This window comes from Symphalangus syndactylus, chromosome 16 (genome assembly GCF_028878055.3).
Source record: "Symphalangus syndactylus isolate Jambi chromosome 16, NHGRI_mSymSyn1-v2.1_pri, whole genome shotgun sequence".
Classification (NCBI taxonomy): Eukaryota; Metazoa; Chordata; class Mammalia; order Primates; family Hylobatidae; genus Symphalangus; species Symphalangus syndactylus.
In genome coordinates, this window is record NC_072438.2 from 58,899,287 (window position 1) to 58,926,072 (window position 26,786).

Genomic DNA, 26,786 nt, shown 5'->3' on the forward strand with positions numbered 1-26,786 from the left:
GGGCCCACCATTGAAAATTGACCATCCTGGTTTAAAGGGTAAGGGTCTTGTTTAAAATAAAAATACGCTTGGATGAGGTATTAGTTTACAAGGAGTTTTCACGAGTAATATCTCAGCTATTCCTATAATAACCCTCTGATATAGGCATTTTATTGTTCTTGTTTGTAACATGTAAATGTCTAGGATCAAAAATATTAAGAAAATGTTCTATGTCAACCAGTTAATTAGAACCTGATTCAAACCTAAGTATTTTGATTCAAGAACACCATAATAGAATCTATTACATTGTGAAGCAATGCTATAAAATGTGTCCTATGTACACATTATGTTCAATGCACTTCTATATACCTTCATGTACCTTTTATCAGAAATTAACAAATAATTCACGTTAAAACAGTGTGTGTTTGTGTGTGTGTTTTGGGGCTTGGGGATTATAAGCTCAGTTGAAAATCTAATGAAAGCCAGTGATTTCCCCTCCCAGGAAAATTCACCTACATACATATTATTCACTCGTGGTTTCAATTAATTTCATGACCTCTTTCATGTCTCCCAAGATTAATAACCCCATTTTATAAAACCCTTCAAGTATGGACATCTTAGAATAGGATGAGTGGGACACAAATGCTTGAGGAGGCTTAGCAATATGGTGCACAGCTGTGAGGAAGCTGGAGCTTAGGAAAGAGAGGAGATGTAGAAAGTGGTAGGAGGGCGCCAAAGCTTGAGTCTCATGGTCCTTTGTGTTCAAGGGTGTCCCTGCACATTCTGTCTTTAAATTTTGGGGGATAAGCTGCTCATAATCTTTTACTTTCTCAAACTGAAGGTATTTTGATTTTCCCAATGTCTAGAATTTCTGTATTCTGATTATTATATTGTGTGTCCACATTTCCCTGTGTCTCCTCCAATCATCAAGGACATATGAGTCATTCAGTGTTCCAGGAAGAAACCAGTGGCATGCTCATATTGGGATAACTCAAGAAGTATCTTACTGGACCCTCTTAAAAAGTTTTGGACACAGTATAGAGAATCCACAAAGAATAGTGCAGTATCTAAGGGTTAGTAAAAGTGAGTTATTACTAACCTTGGGTCTTGGGGGGTGAAAGGGTGGAGTAATTATTAGTCTGGCAGTAAAAGAATTGGGTGGAAACAATCTTAATTGATCAAAGGATCAATTAAGGATCATTTAACTAAAGCACCTGAACCCAGGCAAAATACCTGGGTTCAGATCATGGATATAATACTCAAAAATATCTATGGCTTTGGTCCCAGAACACTTCCATGCTGAGACAATCACTCAGTCTGGGATCTATTAGAATAAATCCCCTGTCTTCCCCTTCAGACGCTTTGACTTCCTGCATGGTCTCCCCATTGGCCGGTGGAGGTCAGCGTGAAGCATGAGAGAATCATCAGCTGTGGCCTATTCAGGTCACTTCCCAAAAGCGAGTTAAGCCTAGATCCTAATGGGCACACAGAATATATCTAGCAAAGCAAAGCAAGCAAGAAAGCATGTACACGCACACACACACGCACACACACACACACACACACCCCCCACTTTTCTTGCTTCAGTCAAGTCGTGAGTATCATTTACTCAAGGTAGAATTCAAGTTGCCTCTCTTTTTAGGAAGTCCTTTTTGATGCCCTGCCCCAGCTGTAGTTACAGGCTTTACGCTGAAACGGCATTCCCTGTACTTTGAGTTGAGCCACTACTCTGGCATTTGAATTGCCCTTCAGCCTTATGCAAATAATTACTTTTCTACAGTTTTAACTTCTTTATTAGTTAAGAAATGCCTTAGACAAAATGGAGAGGCTTTGTTTTATACAGTTTAACTCTTTCCCAACACTTCGATAAGAGTTTGAGTAACAGACTGAGGGCTCTGAGAATTTGATTTTGCCTATTTTAATGTGGAGTATAATCACCAGTAATTTTTTCTTAAAGGACATATCTATCTTTTTTCTTTCTTTCTTTTTTTGTTTTTTTGCTTTTAAGCTCTCCTGACTAAAAAGCACTTTATCTGGGTTGCTTAGATACTAATGTTTTCTTCTATGCTTTATGAAAACATTTTTGAATGCCTTTGAAACAATTTTTTCAACCTTTTAATTTTCTCAGGCATGGAAGACAGATGCATTCTAATTTTGATTTACGTACTATGCATAAATAAGATTAACATCGTACTTTTTCACATATTAAGTTTTTTTTACTTATTTGATACATACTTTAATGTGATATATTCATAAATAATTATAATCACACATGGGACTTATTAAGTGTCTATAAGGGGATACAGTATACTAAGTAAAATCAGAAGGGAAAGTTTATTTATTATTGGGGGCATGAGGAAAGGCTTTCTTGGTAGTTGTGCTGAGGAATGTACCAACAGAGGCCTTTTGAGGTGGTTGTGACTAACCCAACCATCTGTAGAGACAAACAAGGTGATCCACCCTTCTTGTTCTACTCTGCTCCTAAGATCGTATTTCTATTTACTTCCAGCACCTCAGATGCATAGACTGTCAGACTTAAGAGGAACCTAGTTCAACTCGGTGGTGATGAACATGCTATCTAGGAAATAGCACGTTTTGAGTGCTGTTGGCTCCAAAATAAATAGCCAATTGGCCCCAAAATAAATAGCCAATTCAAGTCTAGTTTTGTCTAGAAGCCAGATCTTTTGTCCCACTGATCAAGGTTCATGTTGCCTTCACACTGTCTTTGATGGAGATGTTCAGCTAACCTTAAGGAAACTGAGAATAAAGGTGCTGAAAGTGCTGACACTGCAGGGAATAGAGGGAGTAAATGTTTCAGAGAGATGACAAGAATAAATCTACAGTCCTGCCTTGTCTCTTAATACAAAAGCATAATCTGTTCAGATTCCAAGCATGTTTCTACCTGAAAGTATATTTTCAATCTTCTTGTAGATTGAAAATCTCGAGTCTAGAGATATTGTGAATGAAGAATAGGATTTAGGGCTGAGTCAACAAATCAAACCTTTCGAAAGGAAAATAAAGAATTGCATATTATAGAAGTGGTTAAGACAAAGAAGCATAAAATACACAATTTGACATTGCTCTTGGATTGGAAATGTATGTTCCATACATGGCAGGGCTTTGACAAGGATCGAAAACAATGTCTTATTTCCTAGTGATTGTAGATAATAAGCAAGGAAATTATTTATACCGTAAAGTCCACACTGTAACTTAACTGGGACCATAGGTTAATGTTCATGAAAGTGGAAAAGGAGGCTGTATATAATATAGGAATAAATCTTTTTATAACATTTTGCTGCATCTACAACAGAAAGCACCGCTCTCCTGTTTTCACTAAGTCACTGGCATAGCTTTTACTAAAAACTGAAGTGGTATTTAACAACATCCTAGTGCTCTATAATGCAGAATTGTAAGATGAGGTAGAATGTTTGATTCAGGAAGTTCTCATCTTCATTTATGAACGTTTTACAGACTATACATTTTTCAGTTTTCCTTAGTTTTTAACCCGTTGTTCTTTTTCTATTCCAGGATCCCATCCAGGCTGTATTACGTTTAGTTGTCATGTCTCCACTTCTTGCTTTTATGGTTTCTTAGCATAAAATCCTTCTCTGTCGCTTAAATTATTTTCAAATATTCTTAACTGAAATAATGAGATAAACATAGATAAAAAGTGTGAAGATCAGGATAACAAGAACAAAATTTCTTATATTTTGTATTTCTATTACATCTGCCTCCCTAATTCTGTGCCTTGGCTTTCGCTTCCTGATATTTTTAATATGAATTGAATTTACAAATCGATTTTAGTTTAGGGGTGCATTAATATTTTGAAACATAAGAAGTGACATGTGAGGAGGCTGTACACGTGAGCAGGAAATCCCAAAAGAGGACCTTTTTCTTTGTGCCATGGAAATACAAGTTAAGAATATTTAAGCCTTTTATTGAATCTGCCAATTACATTTTAGCCTCTGTGCTCATTTAAAAGAATCACAGGAAAACAGGCAGCTTTTGCCAACATAGCTAACAAGACAGAATTAATACAGGAAATATTAACAACACTTTAAAGAACATCATAATTATGACATGACGTTCAAAGCAAAGATATGCTAAGGGAAGTATAAAATTAAGCTGGGAAATACTTTAAAAGAGATAATTACTTTGGGGAATCTAGGATCAGTTAAAATTGCTTGGAATATATACATATATAGTTTCAGTGTACATTATATATGAATGATTTTTCAAGGCTCTGGTGAAGAAAAGAACACAAAGATGAATAATCTCTTCAAAGGAGCTTATACTGTAGTGGGGGAGGGGGCATGACAGATGTATGCACAAATCATGAAAAGGCAGGTGTGTAAGGAAGTGCTGAGTGTGGGTTGAGTATGGAAGTGGTCACTCTCAACATTCTAAATTAGGTGCTCTGTATGAGGCCACTCTTAAATATTACCCCAGCCCAGCCCCGAGATCGGAAGAGCAAGGGAAGATGGAAGAACCAAAAGGCAGCCTGCAGGTAGGGGACATTTAAAGTCACAGCATATTGCCTGTGAAGAATGAATCTTGTTTCTTTCATGAGCATTACACCCACAGGGATCTACTAAACATCTTTGATGTTTAACAGAGCCTGTTAGCTTCACAATGCAAATGGTAAGGAAAATGACCAATTGGCTGTTTAAGAGAGCAAAGATGTACTGGTTTTAGTCATTATTGACTTCATTTTTAGTAATTGTTGACTTTGTAATAGAACTAAATGGCCAGTGAGTGGCCCAATTAGTTCTGATTCCCATTCTGTATTGTGTGTTTACATAAATTTCCCTGCTATTAGAGTTGACAAAGACAAGACAGACTATATGAACAGTAAGCTATGGTGACAGTCTCTTTACAGTCACAGTAAAATATAAGATCTTAGCATCTTTTAACTGTGAGTTAACACATATGAATGTCTCCGAAAACAAAACATTTGGTAGAACGTCAAGCATATAAAAACACTCCATGCCACAGCCCAAAATAACAGTGGAGCCAGAAACTATAAAGTTACAGCGAAGAAATCATTAGTGAACTAGAGAAAGCAATTATCCTAATCCCATTTGTTTACTTTCCTTACAACTCATTGGATCCCTACAGGAAGATTAAATGGGGTAGTGATGACAACTGGAGCATATTTGTATACAATTTGGATTGATTTGCCTTATGTAGAAGTGGCATTGTTACAGCATTATTTAAAATGGTTTTTAAAATAAATTTACCTAATGCTAAATGACAAGTTAATGGGTGCAGCACACCAACATGGCACACAGATACATATGTAACAAACCTGCACATTGTGCACATGTACCCTAAAACTTAAAGTATAATAATAATAAAAAAAGAAAGAAAAAAAGTGGAAAAATAAATAAATAAATAAATAAATTTAAAATAATATAATTGAATGTACCATTGCATAGTTTTTATTTTCTATGTAAGAAAAGAAAACGAGTGGATATCTGTTTCGCTTGTTTTCTTTGTTTGTTTTTTTGCTTTGTTTTTGTTTTTGTGTTTGTTTTGAGACAGAGTCTCGCTCTGTCGCCCAGGTTGGAGTGCAGTGGCGCGATCTCGGCTCACTGCAAGCTCCGCCTCCCGGGTTCACACCATTCTCCTGCATCAGCCTTTAAGTTTTCACAAAATATAAATTCTCCTGAATAAATGTAGGGTATTCAATGTATTCAAATATAAGAGGCTCATGTAGTTCATTCAAAAGGAATTGAGCTTAGAATGAAATTGAACATGTCAAAATAAGTTTTCCCATTAGGCATCTAAAAGTGTACTCTATATTCTTGCTACAGTTCATTACATCTCCCTCTAATATTATTTTATGATTTAATACTGCTACCTTCTAATTGTACCCGATGGTGTTAGCCATGACTACCAACAATAGAGTTAGGAAACAATGACAGATGTTATTAATACAAGACAGAGGAAAAACAGGGAAGAAGAAAGGAAAGACCAAACAGGGAAGACCATGAAGATCAGAGAGCAATGATTAGAAGAGTTAACTTGCTAGATACTATGATTTGTTTACCAATTTACGGGACCAATAGCCCAGGAAACAAATACTACACATTTTGCTGTTTGAAATTCAATTTGGTCACAAAAGTAATAACGTATAAACTCTCACAAGTCATAAATACACATTAAAACTTCATGAATAGAATTAATATACTACTACCTGGGAAATTAATATACTACTATCTGGGAAATAGTTACAACAAATCCTTCCGACTAAGAGTAGCACTTTAATATGAGCTCATACAAACAATAAGAACACCAATAACCCACAGATAAAGTGAGAAAACGACATGAATAGACACCTATAATGTTTGTACTCTCTTTACTTAATTTTTCATTCTATTGACAAATATTTTATTGAATGATATGGTAGGCACTGTGGGCATGGAGGTGGCTATAATGAGTTTCTTTTTCTTGAGGAATACACTGTCGCTTCGTTAGATACAGAAGTGTATATTAAAAAGATATTAATAAAATATTGAGAAAAGACAAGGAAAAGACCCAGGAGTAGGGTCATAAAAAAGACTTGTCAAGTAAGGAAGTGGTCAATAACAGTAAAGTGGGTGGATGAGAAGGATATTCCAGGGAAAAACACACTGAAACCCATTCGTTTCTGTGAATGTGGAGTCCTCTGACTCAACTATAAATACTTAGTAGCATGAGACTTTTGACTTGTGCTCTGTCTCCTTCTCTGCTTCTGGATATTTATATTTAAGAAGAGGAATCTATCATGAAAAGAAGACAGATCATGTATCAGAAATTTCATTTCCATTATACTGATATAATATACAAAGGATTGACTTTTAGAAAAGTGGTATTTGAGACAGTTCAGAGACAGAATAGAAAATGTCTGGGCCGTAATTGTGCCATAAATGTCAAAACCGTTTAACTACTCCAGTTCGATAATGCATAATAAAATTGCACATACTTAGTGATACTTTCCAAAACAAAATTTAAATCCTGGAGATTTAAAAAGAAAAGATACATTTACCCATTATGAAATAAGAATTGTTTAGTATAACTTATGTTTTCAATTGTGCAAGAAGTAATGTGACAAATTTTAGAGTAATGAAGTATGCAAGGATATTTCCTAAGAAGTAGTTTCATGATTCCAAAAGGGGATGCAGAGAATATACAATTTTCCAAAAGGGGATGCAGAGAATATACAATTTTCCAAAAGGTAATGTATGCATATACATAGGTTACATCATAGTAAATATCATCTCTCTCCGGATACTTTGCTGGCTCACATATCTTCATGGTTCCTTGAATTTGTGATTACTTACTTCTACCTCCTCCTTAGCTTTCAAATATAATTATCTTAAATAGCACTTGTCTCTAGTTATTGTATATTGTATTAGAGGATAATGGAAATGCAAGTAGGCTGAAATTTCTGCATGAGGTTTGAGGAGACAAAGGGAAGTTTTAATATGTGATTTTGTTATATTTTGAGGTCAGAACTCACACAGCTTATCTTTCCCAGAGGTGGGAGAAACAAAAGCAATAAATAAAATCTTCAGTTGCCATTTTCCTTGCTCTTCCTCTCTACTCTTTCAATTTAGAGGAAAAAGATCACTTATTGCTATTTAGAATTATATGCTGCATATCTTGTGATCTATATCTCCTCTCTAATTATGGGAGGTTTTTCACAATCTGTTTCATCAAGATTTGGTGCTAAACAGAGTTCTCATCACTTAAGTAACTGTTCCCTGACTACTCAATAATAAAATGCCACTCACCCAATATTTTCCTTAGCTATATGAAGTAATAAATATATATCATTCTTTTTAATTTTTTATATCTTACTGATAAATATAATAAACTAGCTTCCTAATTACATTAAACATCTTTGTCCCAATTTCAGTCTGTTCTCTAAAGACTGACACAATTCTAAGTCATTGAATCTCAACATATCCAACTTTATTTAGACTTCTTAATGAAAATCTCATGTTTCTTGTGTCAGAAATTAAGTAGCTCTGAAAAAAAATACAGCCCTAAATGCAAGTTCCTACTCCATTCCTCCCATTCTAAATGTAACTATTCATTGAAAAATACTTTCCACCTGTCTGTTTCTTTAAATATATACCTCTACATTTCAAAATCACATGTTTATAATGGTATTTTGAATTTTTTCAGCTCATAATGGTATCCATTATTTTGACTTCTCAGTATTGGAGATGTGCATGTAGTTCTTTTATACCACAACTTCAACCACCCCAAACACATTTTGTTTTTTAAAAATTTTTTCCCTTGAGTTTTATATCATAATCATTGTTAGATCTCAAGTCTAAATTTACCTTATTAAGACTGTGTAAATATTATTCATAGTTGAACTATAGTGTGATAATTTCATTTCATTTCTTGCAACTCTGCTATTCCAGGAGTTAATAATTGCCTCTTTTTCATCTGCTCAGTTCTCTATATCACTAATTAGTCACCAAATTCTCTGCAATAATATATATCCCCTCTTAAAATATAACAACAAATTTGGAAATTAATATAACATCATTTTTTTTCTCAAGGACATTCCTTCCGAAGCCCTCTGTCCTCTTGATTTGGTCTAGTATAAATGATCTTTGAGCTTGCTGCACAATTGCCAACCTAGAATTTCCTTCATCTTTCTCATGGATCAGAGCCCTTGTATCCTGGAGCCAATGCCTTCCACTAAACGAAGTTTATTCCTTGTTTTCATCATGATTCCTGACAAAAGACTTGGGGGAAATAACTTTTTGAGAACTTGCATGTCTAATAAAACACTCATTCTATGCTTATAAGTAAATGACAGTATAGTTACTTATGTAATTCCGGTTTGGTAATCCTTTTACTTCAGAATTGTGGAAGCATTGTTTCATTGATTCTAATTCCTAATGTTGCAGGTAGAGAAATTCATTGCCATTCTGCCTCTTTATTATTTCAATGTCTATTGACTTTTTTTTTCATTCCAGAAGATCTTAGGGTATCTAATTGTCCCCAAAATTCTAAAATGTCACTGTAATATAATGAGATGAGAGTGGCTTTTCATTACTTAAAAAATAAATTTTTTATTTTAAAACTGTTTTACATTTACAAAAAGTTTGATGATAGCGGAGAGATTTCTCATATACTTCACATTTAAGCCTTCCATTATTAACATCTTATACTGGTACTGTATGTTACCTTTGTTACAACTAGTGAATCAATTCTGATTATATATGTGTATATATATATATATATATATATATATATATATATATATATATAATTTTACTTTAAGTTCTGGGATACGTGTGCAGAACGTGCAGATTTGTTACATAGGTATACATGTGTCATGGTGGTTTGCCACACCCATCAACCCATCATCTAGGTTTAAAACCCTGCATGCATTAGGTATTTGTCCTAATGCTCTCCCCCCTCTTGCCCCCTACACTCCAACAGACCCCAGTGTGTGATGTTCCCCTTCCAGTTTCCATGGATTCTCATTGTTCAGCTCCCACTTATGAGTGAAAACAGGCAGTGTTTGGTATTCTGTTCCTGTGTTAGTTTGCTGAGAATGATGGTTTCCAGGTTCATCCATATCCCTGCAAAGGACATGAACTCATTCTTTTTTATGGTTGCATAGTATTCCATGGTGTATTTGTGTCACATTTTGTTTATCCAGCCCGTCTCGTGCCAGTTAGAATGGTGATTATTAAAAAGTCAGGAAACCACAGATGCTGGAGAGGATGTGGAGAAATAGGACCACTTTTACACTGTTGGTGGGACTGTAAATTAGTTCAACCATTGTGAAGACAGTGTGGAAATTCCTCAAGGATCTAGAACCAGAAATACCATTTGACCCAGCAATCCCATTACTGGATATATACTCAAAAGATTATAAATCATTTTACTATAAAGACACATGCACACATATGTTTATTGCAGTACTATGCAGTGTTTTTAATCAAATCATATCAAGGGGACATACTATTAATATGACTTATCAATCTTGATGTGGCTGAGGTAATGCTTGTCAGGTTTCTCTGCTGTAAGGTCATTCTTTTTTAGCCTTTCATGCTGTACCCTTTAGAAGGAAGTCACTATGCACATTCCACACTTGAGGATTGGAGAGTTATGCTCTCCTTACTTGAGGACAGAGTATTGACAAAAATTGTTTGGAATTAATATACATGGGAAATTTGTTTCTTGTCTCCCATGTATTTGTTGAATTGTTCATTTATTTAGATCATTATGTCCTAATAAATATTTATGTTATGCTTTAGCTTATAATTTAATACTACATTATTTAGTTTATTGCTCCCCTCCCCACTTTTTTTAAACCATTTGTTATTGGAAACATTTTAGTTGACTCTTGTGTCATTTTCACATACCTTATAATTATGGATATTTTTGGAGCACTTTATTACTTTCTGACACTATAAGATGTTCCAGGCTCATCTTGTGTATTTTCTTTTTTTTTATTATACTTTAAGTTCTAGGGTACATGTGCACAACGTGCAGCTTTGTTATATATGTATACATGTGCCATGTTGGTGTGCCGCACCCATTAACTCACCATTTACATTAGGTATATCTCCTAATGCTCTCCCTCCCCCCTCCCCCCACCCCACGACAGGCCTCAGTGTGTGATGTTCCCCACCCTGTGTCCAAGTGTTCTCACTGTTCAGTTCCCACCTATGAGTGAGAACATGCGGTGTTTGGTTTTTTGTCCTTGCGATAGTTTGCTGAGAATTATGGTTTCCAGCTTCATCCATGTCCCTACAAAGGACATGAACTCATCCTTTTTTATGGCTGCATAGTATTCCATGGTGTATATGTGCCACATTTTCTTAATCCAGTCTATCACTGATGGACATTTGGGTATATTTTCTTTCCTAGTTCAATGATTAGTCATTTCTTCAGGCAGCCTTGTTCCTTTCATTGAGAGTGGCTTGATTTATTGAAATCAAGGTGTGGCTACTAGGTGTGCTCAGTGCTACTGGGGTGACATTGTTTGTCATATACGCATATACTAATTCATGTATATACCCATATGTAGAATTTTTCTACTTTAAACTATGTCTGCGTTAAGGTAAACATGAGTTTTTATCAATGGATGTCTCTGACGCTAATGCATTACCACATAGATTGTTCTAGATTCCTCCTCTTCTTTATCTGCAACTTCCCACTCCAACAATTAGAAACCTGGCTCCCACTGTATTCCACTCGTTTGCTTAGTTATTTAATTTAAAAAAGTATAGCGATATCAGAATTGTTAACCTATAGTCTCATGGAACACCACTTTATTAACTGGAGTATAGTACTCAAAGACAATTTATTTTGCCTTTAATCTTCCATATGCAACTCATTTCTAAAGTTACTTAGATCAGTACCTTTACCCTCTCCACTCTCATGACTTTTTTCATATTTTTGTAATATAGTTAGACTGTTATTTTGTGCATTACATATTGGGATCCTCCAACCTTCTAAATTATTTTTTCAAAGTTTGCATATAATTCCTCCTTTGTGCTATAAACTTCTGTGAGTTCTGACAAATACATAGAATCACATATCCACCATTACAATATTATACAGAATAACTAAACCTTTCTAAAAAAATGCCTTGCACTTTACCTGTTCAATCTTCTTACTCTAAACCATTGCAAACGTCTTCTTTTTACTATCCATGTAGTTTTGCCTTTCCCAGAATGTCATATAATTGGAATAATATAATGTATAGCCTTTTCAGACTGTTATCTGTTGTTTAGCATTGTGTATATAAAACTCATTCATGCCTTTTTGTAGCTTAATAACTCACATATTTTATTGCTTAGTAATATTTAATTATGTGGATGTACATTTTGCTTATTCAGTCACCTGTTAAAGGACATCTTGGTTGCTCTAAGTTTTTGGTGATTATGAATAAAGCTCCTATAAACATCTGTATGCAAGTGTTTGTGTGAAGATAACTGTTTAAATCAGTTGGATAAAACCTATTAGCAAACCATAACACTCTGTTCAGCATTGTAAGAATCTGAAAACAGTCTTCCAAAGTAACTATACTATTTTGCCTTTCCACTGGCAATGAACGAAAGATCCTGTTGCTCTATATCATTGCCAGCATCTAGCATTGTCAGATTTTGAGTTGTTGTTTTTTTTTTTTTTTTTTTTTTTTTTTTTGAGACGGAATCTCGCTCTGTCACCCAGGGTGGAGTGCGGTGGTGCAATCTTGGCGCACTGCAAGCTCCGCCTCCTGGGTTCACACCATTCTCCCGCCTCAGCCTCCCGAGTAGCTGGGACTACAGGCACCCGCCACCACACCCGGCTAATTTTTTGTGTTTTTAGTAGAGACGGGGTTTCACCGTGTTAGCCATAATGGTCTTGATCTTCTGACCTCATGATCTGCCCGCCTCGGCCTCCCAAAGTGCTGGGATTACAGGCATGAGCCACCGCACCCTGCCAGATTTTTCGGTTTTAGCCATTCTAGTATGTATGTAATGGTGTATTAGTCCGTTCTCACATTGCTATAAGGAAATATCTGAGACTTGGTAATTTATAAAGAAAAGAGGTTTAATTGACTCACAGTTTTGCATGGCTGGGGAAGCCTCAGGAAACTTACAGTCTTTGTATAAGTCACCTCTTCACAGGTGGCAGGAAAGAGTGAGTGCCAGGAGGGGAAATGCCAGACATTTATAAAACCATCAGATCTCATGAGAACTCACTCACTATCACGAGAACAGCATAAGGGAAGCTACCTCCATGACCCAATTACTTCCACCTGGTCCTACCCTTGACACGTGGGGATTATGGTGATTACAATTCAAAATGAGATTTTTGGTGGGGATGCAGCCAAACCATATCAAATGGTATCTCATTGTTTTACTTTGCAATTGACTAGTGACAAATGATGTGGGATATATTTTTGTACAATTACTTGCCATCTGTATATCTTCTTTTATAAGGTATATGTTCAGGTCTTTTTACACTTTTTAATTGACTGGTTTCCTTACTATTGAGTTTTGAAAGTTCTTTGTATATTTTGGATACAATCCAGTATATTAGATATGTATTTTGCAAATTTTTTTCCAAGTCTATGGCTCATCTTTTCATTTTTGTAACAGTGTCTTTGGCAGAACAGAAGTTTTTAATTTTAATGAAGTCCAACTTATCTTTTTATGGTATTATGCTTCTGATGTATTTATGAACTCATCTCCAAATCAAGGTTCTAGAAGCTCTTTATTATACATTTAAGCCCATAATCCATTTTAAGTTTATTTTTGTTAAAAGTATAAGATACATGTTTATTTTTTGCATAGAATGTCGAATTGCTTCTGCATTATTTGTTGAAGAAACTATCCTTTACTCCACTGAATTGCCTTTGCTTCTTGGGCAAATATCTATTGATTCCCCTTATCTGGGTCTATTTCTGGGCTCTCTATTCTGGTCTGCTAATCTATGTGCCCATTCTTTCACCAATACCATGTTGTCTTGATTACAACTTTATAGTAAGCTTTAAAATTGTGTCATGCAAGTTCACCAACTTTGTTCTTCCTCTTTAGTATTCTGTTGGTTGTTCTAGTTATTTTGCCTTCTCATATAAATTATTGAAGCATTTAAGACATATGTATTAGGGATTTTTATTGGAGTTGTGTGGAAACTATAGAGCAAGTTGGGCACAACTGACATCTTAACATCAAATATCTGTGTACTTATTTACATTTTATGTATTTTACCAAAATCTTATAGTTTTCTATATATAGATAGTATATATATTTTCCTAGATTATTTATACCTATTGCATTTTTGGCAGTAATGTAAATAGTATTTTTATTTCAAATTCTAATTGTTCATTGACGACATATAGAAAAGCCATTGATTTTTTTATATTAACTTTTTATGTTATAAATGCAGATAATTTTTTAACAATTTTTTTCTGGACACTCAGAATGCTTCTCAATCTATATATTGGTATCCCTTGGTTCTCCACATTTGTTCTTGTTTTTTCCATCTTCTATTCCTGTCTTCTCACTGTTCTCTTTTTGTCAAATTCCTCTTACAAATTATGAACCTTTCCTGTACTGTTGTATTTTTTTTAAATTTTCCTTCTCCTGGTTTTATCATTTTTTGTTTTTGCTTTTTTGCTCAACCTCCTTTTATAAACTGAAATTTTTAATCGGTGTTGAGAATGGAAAAATATATTTTTCTTTTTAGCCATTGGGCACACTACCTTAAAGTCTAATGTCCTCAGTGAATACTTTAAATTTGATGTGAAATGTTTTAAAAATATAATAGTTTTAGGTTTAATATTTTATGAATTTCAGAGATATTGATCTTTTTTAATAATCAGATTTAACAATATGTGTTATGATTGAAGATATCATGTATAAAAACTTATAATTAAAATTCTAAATGGAAACTTGGACCCTCAGTATCTGTAAGTTGAAATTCTTTACAGGAAAAATGCATTAAACTCTCCTGGGGCCTCCATTTTTTATTAGTTACATAAATTAAAATGCATGTTATTGAAAACGTTCTATATTTTCCCCAATCTATTAAACTCAGTGTCCCACTAATATATTTTGCCTTTTTTTGCCACTTCATGTTATATTAGACATATGGCAAGAGCTTTTTCTTTTTTAATTTTTTTTAAACTTTTAAGTTCAGGGGTACATGTGCAGGATGTGCAGGTTTGTTACATAGGTAAACATGTGTCATGGGGATTTGTTGTGTTGATTATTTCATCACCCAGGTATTAAGCCTACTTTATGGGTAGCTCTGTGACATAGAAGTAGAAAATAAATGCCATACTTGTCCACACAAATTTGTTTAGCAATAATGAATTTAAAATGAAATAAAGATAAAAGGATGAGCGAACGTAGGATTGGAGGAGAAATGAATGAAAAGAGAAGAAAAGAAAAAGCTTTTGTATTAGGAGAGGATCGGGAAAGATAACTAATGCAAAAGCTTTTTCTTTTCTTCTTTTTTCATGTTATATTTATCATCCAATCGTATGTCCTCTCATCTTTTTAACCTTATTTCATCTATTTTAAATCCAGTATTGCTGAACAACTTTGTGTGGACAAGTACAGTACTTATTTTCTACTTCTATATCACAGAGCTGCCCATAAGCCCTCAAGAAACCTACAGCCAATCACACGAAAGTCTCTCTTTAAGAATCGGAGCTGATACACAAGGCCACTCTAGAAGATCACTTCTCCCTAGTTCACAGTTTAGAAAATGCAACTTTCATTCTTATAAATATTCCATTTACATAAACTATATTGACAATTCTTTTGATAAAATAAAGATTTATTTATAAAGGAAACAAATGTTTCATGATGAAGTCAGTTTCTGTGAAGAGAGTTTGAGTTCTTATAAAAATTTTAAGTTGATTATGTTGAATGAATAAATATATGTCCCACATAATCACTTCTATTATTTTTTATTTAGTCTTTAAGTGGTTAGCTGAATACATGTCTGCTAAGTCTTTTCACTTTCAAATCCTTCTAGTAGGATAGCAATATTAATTTTCTCTGAGGATGTTAAGTTTCTGCAATAGCTTCCCTAAGCCAGCAGTTCTGAGATGTTTATTGTAATATACAAGCAAAAAGGGAGCCCAGCACAATGAAAATTAAAATAGAATTTGGACATCTACATTTGCTATTCAATTTTGTCATCATTTTGCAAGATGAATTATGACAGATCATCTTATTCCTCACAATTCCAATTTTATATTTGTAAAATGGGAAGGCTAATAGTGTTTTCTAGATGATGTTTCTCATAAATCAGGTTTATAAACAGACAATGAAAAATATAGCATAAATTAAATCTGTTTAGACAAATTATTCAAATGCCAGCCCACTCCCAAATTATTTTAGCCATTTTGGAAATGGATTTCAACTTTTTAGATTAATATGTTTTCCTTGGGTAGGAAGTCAGTTAATTGAGCAATTTGTTGGGCACTGTCAAAATGAATTTGGATATAGAGGATAATCTAAAGTGTAACTAGTCTGCTAGTGTAGCTAAAATAGTTTATTAAAAGGGATTCAAATTTTGACAGAAGTACAGTCATACTTATGAATCCTCTTTATGAAATATGATATTACAAAAACTAAAAACAACAAACAAGAAAGAAAGAAACAAAACTAGATTACTTTTAACAGGTGACTATCTCAGATTACTTCCTTACCCAGAAACTTGGTCTAGTCTCACCACTTGACAGTCTTACAGTATGGCAGCATCCTGAATCTCAGCTTACAAATATATTCACAATAACACAGCACAACATTGTTAAAAATATTCAGTATATAATTGTTCCCTGGAAAAGGAAAATTACAGTGATTTGAAACCCCACATGTGCCACAGACTCCCAGTGTCCCTCTGCAAGGAAAATTTCCAATCCTTTGATGATTGTTTCTATAGTTGAGTTTTCAGATCCTCTTCTTGAAATCTGTTGTAGTAATTTGTGGGTGTTGTCTAACAGTTGAGCTATCCAGGTCTGCTTTTGTGTTGTGGTTACATTGATAACTGCTTAGTACTGACTGTGTGCTCTGCTGGTATTGTTTTTCATGGGGTGGTTTGTGGCATGCTAATCTCTCATCCATGTAGAACATGTGCTACCCTGAGCATCCTGTATAGAAAGAGGGCTCTTGGGATTTCACCTCAAGATTCACGGTTGTTCTGCCGAAGTCCCAATCTCTAGCACGGCTGTCAAATGAGATATTACCTTGGAGTAGAAATGGATGCTTCCATTTAGTGTTTGTCATCTTATGCTATCTCAGAAGTTCACTCAAGAGATTATTGTGTGTATCATAGAGTGATACCCTCTCAACCTATTTACGGGCTTTACCTTCTTTTCTTTTTAAGGATTTGAATCAACTAAATATTTTTAAAGTCAAACCATTTATAGGGCAATTATACCAGGATTTACTTTTAATAAATACAACAGAAATTCACCCCAATTCTGGTGTAATTCCTGCCTCTAACAAAAAGATTTGAGGGGTCTATTTCTTTTATCTAGGGAGATATGGTTACAATTTATCAGGTACTTATAAGGTGCTATTTTTTAATGGAAAGAATTTTACATACACTGTCTATTTACCAAATATAATTGAACTGTTTAGGGCTATTTTCATCCACAAATGGGGAAGTTAAATATGTTAAGTAATTTGCTCATGTCACACATTTAGTGTGTGATAGACAATTTGATTCTGAAGTCTATTTTTGATTCCAAAATCTGTTTTTTAATGTAACCTACATGTAGGACACATAACCTTTCAAATTTGTCTCTACTGGTACTAGTGAGTAACTTTAGAATGACAAAATCTAGTCACTTCAGTGATAAAATATGGTTTCCAGTTTATAGCTGTGAGTCTGCATTTCAGCACCTTCTAGGCTGTTTCTAGTAGGAAGCATAAAGGTAAGGGTTAAGATTCCTCACTTGGTTAAAAAGGCCCCTCCTTACCATGTTATAAGCAACTTGAAGGTATCTGTCAGTACAGATAATAAAAATAAATTATTTGAAAAGACCAAATGAGGAAGCATAAACAAGTATATCTTTATCTTGGTGAAGTAATTGGAGAAAATGTCAACAAATAGTTGAATATGTATCCTTTTGTAAGACTATAAAACAAAATATCATGCATATGAAAGAAAGGGGAAAAAGTGGAGAGGAAAACATCTGATTAATGAGTTAATAGAACCAACTGAATATTTTTAAATTCAACCATTGAAAAGCAGTAGGGTTGAGATAGTAAAAACAAAGCAATGAAGTGACTGTTAATTTTTTTAACTAATAAACTTTATGTTTTACAGTAATATTAGGTTACAGCAAAATTCAGCAAAAAGTGCAGAGTGGTTTCATATATCCTGTCCCCACCCATTCATGACCTTTCCCATTTCCAACATCCTATATCAGAGGGGTACATTTTTATGATTGATGAATATACATTGACAAATTATTGTCATCTAAAGTCAATAGTTTATGTTAGGATTCATTCTTGGTGTTGTACATTGAATGGGATTTGAAATATGTATAATTACATGTATCCATCTTTGCAGTATGTACAGAACAGCTTCACTGCTCTAAAAATCCTCTATGCTCTACCTACCTATTCATTCCTTCTTCCCCCAATCCCTGCAACCACCGATTTCTTTACTGTCTTCATAGTTTTACCTTCTCCAGAATGTCATATAGTTGAAATCATACTGTATGTTTCCTTTTCAGATTGGCTTCTTTCACGTAGTAATATGCCTTCATGTACCCTCCATGTCTTTTCATGGCTTGATAGCTCATTTCTTTCAGCACTAAATAATATTCCATTGTCTAGACATACCATAGTTTATCTACTTGGCCACTGGAGGATATTTTGTTTCCTTCCAAGCTTTGGCAACTATGTGTACAGCTACTTTAAATACAGATTTTTCAATTTATTTGGATTCATTTGGGAAAATACCAAATTTTCAATTCATTTGACATAATACAAAAAAGTGCAATTGCTGGATTATATGGTAACAGTATGGTTTTGTAAAACACTACCACGTATCTTCTAAAGTGGCTGTACCATTTTACATTCTCATCAGCAATAAACAAGAACTCCTGCTGCTACATATCCTCACTGGTATTTGGTGTTGTCAGTATTTTGGATTTTGGTCATTTGTATAGGTATTTAATGGTATCTTATTATAGTTTTGATTTGAAATTCCAAATGATATATATGTTGAATGTCTTTTCTTAATGATAATTTGCCATCTATATATCTTTAGTGAGGTGTCTATTCGGGTCTTTTGCCCATTTCTCAATCAGGTTGTTAAATTTCTTATTGTTGAGTTTTATTTTTCTCTTTTAGCCCACTAATGTGATGACTAAATTAATTGATTTTAAAAAATTCAATCAGTTTTATATATCTGATATACATCCCAGTTGGGGTATAATTATTTTAATACATTGTTGTATTATATTCGCTAATGTTTTGTTGAAGATTTTTCTATCAATGTTCGTGAGAGTTATTGAATTATACTTTTCTTTTCTTCTAATGGCTGTCGGATTTTGGTATCAGGGTAATGCTGTCCTCATAGAATGAGTGAGAAAGTGGCCCCTCTGATTCTATCTTCTGGAAAATAATTGTAGAGAATTTGTATAATTTCTTCTTTACATGTTTTTGGTAGAATTTACCAGCCAACCCAGTTGGGCCTACTACTTCCTGCTTTGGAAGATAATCAATTGTTGATTCAATTTTTAAATATAAGCCTATTCAGATTGTCTATTTCTTGCATTGGTTTTGGCAGATTGTGTCTTTCAAGGAATTTGTCCATTTTGTCTAGGTTATCAAATTTGTGGGCATAGAATTGTTCATAATATTCATTTATTATCATGTTAATGTACATAAGATCTGTAGTGATGCTCTCTCTTTTATTTCTGATACTAGTAATTTGTGTCTTCTCTTTTTTATCTTCATGAGCTTGGCTAGATTTTGTTCAATTTTATTGATTTTTTCAAAGAACCAGCTCTTGGTTTTATTGATTTTCTGTCATTTCCTGTTTCTATTTTATTGATTTCTACTCTAATTCTTATTATTATCTATTCTTTTCCTTACTTTGGATTTAATTTGCTCTAATTTTCTAGTTTTTCTAAGGTGAAGCTTAGATTATTGATTTTAGATCTTCTTTACTAATGTATACATTCAATAGTATAAATTTCCCATTAAACACTGCTTTCCCTGCATCCCACAAATTTTGACATGTTGAGTTTTTGTTTTCACTTAAAATGTACCAATGTGTTTTTAGACATGTTTTTAATATGTAAGTATTTGAGGGGTTACAATTGTCTTCTTGATATTAATTTCTAGTTTAATTCCATTGTAGCCTGAGAGCACACACTGTATGATTTTTATTCTTTCAAATTTGTTAGGGTGTGTTTCACGGCCCCAAATGAGGTCTATCCTGGTAAATGTTTCACGTAAGCTTGAGAAAAATGTGCAATCCACTGTTTTTGTATAAATAGTCTATAGATGTCAATTATAGCCAGTTTATTGATAGTGCTATTGAGTTCTCCTATGTCCTAATTGATTTTCTGCCTGTGGGATCTATTTCTCATAGAGGAGTGTTAAGGTGTCCAAGTGCTATAGTTAATTTATCTATTTCTACCTGTCGTTCTATCAGTTTTTGCTTTACGTATCATGATGCCCTTCTCCTAGGAACATACATATGAAGGATTATTATGTCTTCTTGGAGTATTTTCCCCTTTGTTATTATGTAATGCCCTTCTTTTTTTTTTTTTTTTTTTTGAGACAGAGTCTCGCTCTGTCGCCCGGGCTGGAGTGCAGTGGCGCAATCTCCGCTCACTGCAAGCTCCGCCTCCCGGGTTCACGCCATTCTCCTGCCTCAGCCTCCGAGTAGCTGGGACTACAGGCGCCCGCCACCGCGCCCGTGTAATGCCCTTCTTTAGCCCTGATAGCTTCCCTTGCTCTTGAGTCAGTTCTGTCTGAAATTAATATAGCCGCTTCTACTGTTTTGTTTAATGTTAACATATTATTATGATGGTGCAAAAGTAATTGCCATTTTTGCCATTAAAAGTAATGGCAATGGCAAAAGTAATGGCATTATTTTTAATGGCAAAAACCACAATTACATTTGCACCAACCTAATTCATTTCCACTCCTTTACTTTTAAACTATACATGTATTTATATTTAAAGTGGATTTATCGTAAATATCACGTATTGGTTATCGTTTTTTGATGAACTTTGACAATCCCTAGCTTCTAATTGGTGGATTTAAAACATTGATGTTGGCCGGGTGCGTTGGCTCAAGCCTGTAATCTCAGCAGGTGGGTGGATCACAAGTTCAGGAGATCGAGACCATCCTGGCTAATACGGTGAAACTCTGTCTCTACTAAAAATACAAAAAATTAGCCAGGCATGGTGGCAGGCACCTGTAGTCCCAGCTACTCGGGAGGCTGAGGCAGGAGAATGGCGTGAACCAGGGAAGTGGAGCTTGCAGTGAGCCAAGATCACATCATTGCACTCCAGCCTGGGTGACAGAGCAAGACTCCATCTCAAAAAAAAAAAGTAAAATTGATGTTTAAGGTAATTATTGTTATTGTTGCATAAATATTATAATATCTACTGTATTTGTTATTTTTTATTTGTTACCTTTTTTGTTCTTTCACAATTTTTTCTGTACTTACTAGTTTTAGTTGAGCTTTTTTTTTTTTCTTTGACAGAGTATTCCTCTGTTGCCCAGGCTGGAGTGCAGTGGTGCGATCTCCACTCACTGCAACCTCTGACTCCCGGGTTCAAGTGAGTCTCCTGCCTCACCCTCCGGAGTAGCTGGGATTACAGGTGCATGCCACCATGCCAGGCTAATTCTTGTATTTTTAGCAGAGACAGGGTTTTGCCATGTTGGCCAGGCTGGTCTCGAACTCCTGACCTCAAGTGATCCACCCGCTTTGGCTTCCCAAAATGCTGGCATTACAGGCGTAAGCCACCACACCCAGCCTAATCGAGCATTTTTAATGTTCCAATTTCCTATTCTATCTTATATATCAACTACATTCTTTTTAAATTACTTTTATTCAGTGGTATTTCTGGAATTTGCAATATATATATTGAACCAATTCACTTCCACTTTCAAATCACACTATATCATTTAACATCTAGTGCAAGTATCTTACAATAATAAGATATTCCTAGTTCTTTCCTCCTGCCACTTGTATAATTTCTGTTATTCTTTTCACTTATATTTAAGTGTGCACATACACATACGTATATACTATACTTACAAATATTAAGTATATACACATTATTGAGGCCAGGTATGGTGGGCTTATGCCTGTTATACCAGCATTTTGGGATACCAAGGCAGGATAATTGATTGAGGCCAGGTGTTCAAGAGCAGCCTGGGCAACATAGCAAGACCCTGTCTCTACCAAAAAACAAATTAGCTGGGTGTGGTGGCATGTGCCTGTAGTCCTAGCTACTCAGGAAGCTGAGGCAGAAGGATCGTTTGGGCCCAGGAATTTGAGAGTACAATGAGATGTAATCATGCCTCTGCATTCCAGCCTGGGGACAAGAGCGAGAATCTCTCTCACACACACACACACAAATATATATATATATATTTATATATATATTTATATATAAATATATATATTTATATATAAATATATATATATTTATATATATATTTATATATTTTTATATATATTTATATATATTTATATATTTTTATATATATTGATATATATTTATATATTTTTATATATATTTGTATATATTTATATATATATATTTATATATATTTATATATATTCGTATATATTTATATATATATATTTATATATATTTATATATATTTATATATATATATATACACACACATCACTTTTGAAAGATAATTTTTCAAGATACAAATTCTGTTAGTTTTTTTTTTTATGTGTATGTGTGTGTGATTTTTTCGTTGTTGTTTTGGTCTCTCTCTACATTTTAAATATTTCACTCCACTCTTCTCTTCATTGTATGCTTTGACAAGTCAGATTTAATTATTATCCTTACTCCATTACAGGGAAGGCATTTTTTTTCCCTCTGGCTCTTTTCAATATTTTTTCTTCAGCTTTGATTTTCTGAAATTTGAATATATTATGACTAGGTGTAGTTTTTTTATATGTTTTTTTTTTTTGCCATTTATCCAGCTTCATGTTCTTTTGTTTCCTGGATCTGTGGTTTGAAATACAGCACAACATCGTGCTCTTCTTTAAAAAGTCTGCTCTTAGGAGACACTATTTTGCTAGAGCCTAACTTGCTGGGGCTACATCAGAGCCTAAACTCCCCAGGAGTTGGAAAGTACTCACCTCCAACTCCCTCCACTCATGCTGCATCACCTAGGGGTGGAAAATATCCAAGTCCTTGTTAAGTTCACAGTCCAGGGGCACAGGCTCACCAAAAGCCTGAGTCCTAATATCGGATGATAGAATGTTTTATCTCTCCCCACAACTTCTTAACCCTGTATTAATAAAGACCTATATACTGTAGTTTGTTTTACACAGTATATTATTTCTGCCTTAAAAAAAAAAAAAAACTACCAAGCATACTGAAATGCAATAAACACAGTTTGAAGAGATCGAACAAGCCTTGGAATTATCAGACCAAAACTTAAAGGATGTCCACTGTCACTATTTATTCAAAATAGTACTGGAATTCCTAGCCAGAGTAATGAGGCAAGAGAAATTAGACAAAAGAAAGAGATAAAGGACATGCAAATTGGAAAGAATAAAGTTAAATTTTTCCTGCTTGCCCACCACATGATCTTATACATAAAAAACTCTGAGGACTCCTAAAAGTCCTAAAGACTCTGATTAGAATTAATAAACAAATTCAGTGAAGTTGCAGGATACAAAGTCAACATGCAAAATTAATAGCATTTCTATATACAGTAGTAAACAATCTGAAAAAATATCTCATTTACAATAGGTATAAAAAATTAAGATGCTAGGAATAAGTTTAATCAAGGAGGTGAAAGAGCTCTACAGTTAAAACTATAAAACTGATGAAGGAAATTGAAGAGGACACATATTAATGGAGAAATATCCTGTGTTTATGGATTTAAAGAATTAATATTGTTAAAATGCTCATAGTATCCAAAATGATCTATAGATTCAATGAATTGCTTGTAAAAATACTAATGACATTCTTCTCATAAATGGAAAAAGTAATCCTAAAATTTGTATGGAATCACAAAAGATCCCAAATAGCCAAAGCGATTTTGAGCAAATAGAACAAAGCTGAGGTTTACAATATGTTACTACAAAGCTATAGTAACCAAAACAGAATGGTACTGCCATAAAAATAGACGCATTGATTAATGGAACACAATGGAAAACAAAGAAATGAGTCCATGCATTACAGCCAACAGATTTTTGATAAAGGTACCAAGAACACATATTGAAGAAAGGAGAGTTGCTTCAGTAAATGATGCTGGGAAAACTGGATATATGTGGAAGAATGAAACTAGATCCATATCTCTTACCATATATAAAAATCAACAGAAGAAGGATTAAAGACTTAAATGTCAGACCTGAATAAATAAAACTAACAAAAAAAAAACAGAGAGAAAACATATCATGACATTAGGGTCTGGGCAAGAAGTTTTTTAATAAGATCACAAACTCACAGTCAACGAAAGAAAAAATAGACAAATAGAATTACATCACACTAAACAACTTCTGCACAGCAAAGGAAACAGTCAACAGAGTGAACATACAACATGCATAATGGAAGAAAATATTTGCAAACTATGTATCTGACAAGGAGTTAACATACGGAATACATAAGAAGCTCAAATAACTCAATTTTAAAAAGCAAATAATTTGATTAAAAATGGGCAAACAAAAAAGAATGAGATCATGTCCTTTGTAGGAACACGAATGGAGCTAGAGGCCATTATCTGTAGCAAATTTACACAGGAACAGAAAACCAAATATCACATGTTCTCACTTGCAAGTGGAAGCAATGATAAGAACACATGGACACACAGAAGGGAACAACACACACTGGGACCTGTTGGAGGGTAGGGAGGCGGGAGGAGGGAGTGGATCGGGAAAAATAACTAACAGGTACTAGGCTTAATACCTGGGTGATGAAATAATCTGTATAACAAACCCCCATGACACAAGTTTACCTATTTAACAAACCTGCACATGTACCCCTGAACTTAAAATAAAAGTTAAAAAAATAAAAATAAAAAATAGGCAAAATATCTGAATAGACGTTTCTCAAAAGAAGACATACAAATAGCCGATGCATATAACAAAAAATGCTCAACATCACTAATCATAAAGGAAATGAAAATCAAAACCACAATGAAATTTCACCTCACTCCAATTAGAATGACTATTATCATAAAGACAAAAGATAACAAATGTTTGTGTGTAAACGTAAAGAGAGGAACTCATATACTGTTAGTAGGACTGTATATTAGCACAGCCATTGTGAAAAACAGTACAGAAGTTCCTCAGAAAATTAAAAATAGGACTACCATGTGATCCAGAAATCCCACTACTGGGCATATATATCCACAGAAAATAAAATCAGTATGTTAAAAAGATATCTGCACTCCCATGTTTTTGCAGCACTATCCACACTGTGATGATATAGAATCAACTTAAGTGTCCATCACCAAATGAATGGATAAAGAAAAATGGTCTATATGAATAATAGAATACTGTTCTGTCATACAAAAGAATGGTATGCTGTCATTTGCAGCCACATGGATGAACCTAGAAGACATTATTTTAAGTGTAATAAGCCAGACAAAGAAAGGCAAAAATCACAGCATATCACTCATATATGAAATCTAAAAAGGTTGATCTCATAAAAGTAGAGACTAGAATAAGGTTACCAGAGGCTGGAGAAGGTAGGGAGGAGACAACATGGGGAAAGATTGGTCAACAGGTATAGTTACAGTTAGACAGGAGGAGTAAGTTCTGGTGTTCTATTGCACAGTAGGGTGCACTATGGTTAACGATATTGTATTGTATATTTCAAAATAACTAGAAGGGAGGATTTTGAGTGTTCTTACCATAAATAAATGATAAATATATGAGGCAATGGATATGTTCAATAACCTAATTTGATTACACAATGTATGCATGTATTGAAACATCACACTGTACCGCATAAATATGTACAATTATTATATGTCATTTAAAAACAAAATATAAAAAAGAGTATAAAACAATTTTAACCATGTGAGATGTAGTTAAAACTGTGGTTGGTCAGATAGATACATTCTGAGATGCTTATATTAAAAAATACTGGTAGAGAAAAGTCAATAATCTAAATATTCATTTCAAAGCCAAGAAACAGAAAAAGTCAAACCCAAAGAATGCAGAAACATGAAATATTAAAAATTAGAAATAATCAAAGTCATAGACAACTAATTAAAATACAGTGTTTCAACAAAGCCAAAATTTTGTTCATTAAAATATCAATAAAATACAAAATTATCTGAAAAGAGCAATAAAAAGCAAATAAATAATATCGGGAGTGGAAAAAGTAGACATTATAAATTTTATGGACATTTTTAAAACTTCTGAAATATATTATGTACTTATTCTCTTAAAGTTAAAAATATAAAGAAAATGGAGAATTCCTGGAAAAATGCATCTTACCAAAACTATCAAAAACAAAATAAAAGATATAAATAGTATTACGTCAAAGACAAACTAAATGTCTAAATTTATTTATTTACCAGAAAAGTTTAAACTCAGAGAGTGTTATTGTTGAATCTTCCAAACTTTTAAGGAAGGAAAACATTCAACTTTAATAAACCCTTACAGAGCATAACAGATTGAGACTACTTCATATTTTTTATATAACAGTATAACCTAAAATTTAAAATCTGAACAGGACATTACAAAAATGAAAATTATATGTCAGTTTCTCTCACAAACAAAGATACAAAAAATGTTACCAAAATATTAGCTAAGTGAACCCAGTGCAAAATATCACTCTAAAAATATCTAATTGTTTTAACATGTGAAAATAAATCAATATAATCCTCTACCTGAACAGAATAAAGGAGAAAATCATATTAATTAATCATCTCAATAGAGATGGAAAAAGTATCTGATAAATTTTAATGTATTTTAAATAAACACTTAGCAATCTATAAATAAGTGGAAAACTTCTTAATCTGATAAAAGGATATCTTTAGAAAGTCTACAGCCAATATGATATCAAGTGATAAAATATTGAAATATTTTTCCAGACAGTAGTAAATGAGACATAATTTTCTGTTGTTCTTACTTCTGTCAAT